Consider the following 712-nt stretch of genomic DNA (forward strand, 5'->3'; position numbering starts at 1 on the left):
CTGTATAATACAGTGTATACTGTATACAATTCTATATCAATGAATATCACATGGAAATATTAAGCACTTATTCATTAATGTATCTTCAATTACATAAAACAATGCACGAATGGTGTCTTGGTGCTGAACTTGCGCCTATTATTTTCAAGTGGTATTTTCTTATTCTAAATCACATACATCGTTATGGTTTTTTTGGGGGAATACTATATGGGTGCGTTTAAATGACTGTGTGCACTAAATTGTCCTCGACATAGATGCCTTTTGGTACACGCATATTAGTTCACAGTGCAAATTATGTGACATTTGAACCCTAACACAAGTCAAAGTATGATTGTAAATAGGTCGAGGACAGTGGTTCCTCAACATTTGGATCTCTGCATTGATAATGTTTCTCCAACTCTGTATGACTTTTTTATAAATCTAGTTGTTATTCTTGATAGTAAATTTACTTTTGAGAAATACATTCAGTCTTTCTCATCTACAATTGCCCAAAAAAGTGGCTTATTGAGAAAGACTTTCAAGATTCTCGATGATCCATCTAATCCAAGGAAGTGTTTTAATTCTTTCAGTCTGCTTTGTTTTGAGCATTTTTCTACCGTCTATTCTTCAGCTGCTTAATCTCATCTTAATTTGTTGGGCAGGAACTCTTTTATTACTGATGTAGATAATAATATCGGTCAGTTAGTTCTTTATACATGTTGCATAAGATTTT

This window comes from Palaemon carinicauda, chromosome 11, assembly GCF_036898095.1.
Source record: "Palaemon carinicauda isolate YSFRI2023 chromosome 11, ASM3689809v2, whole genome shotgun sequence".
NCBI classification, from domain to species: domain Eukaryota; kingdom Metazoa; phylum Arthropoda; class Malacostraca; order Decapoda; family Palaemonidae; genus Palaemon; species Palaemon carinicauda.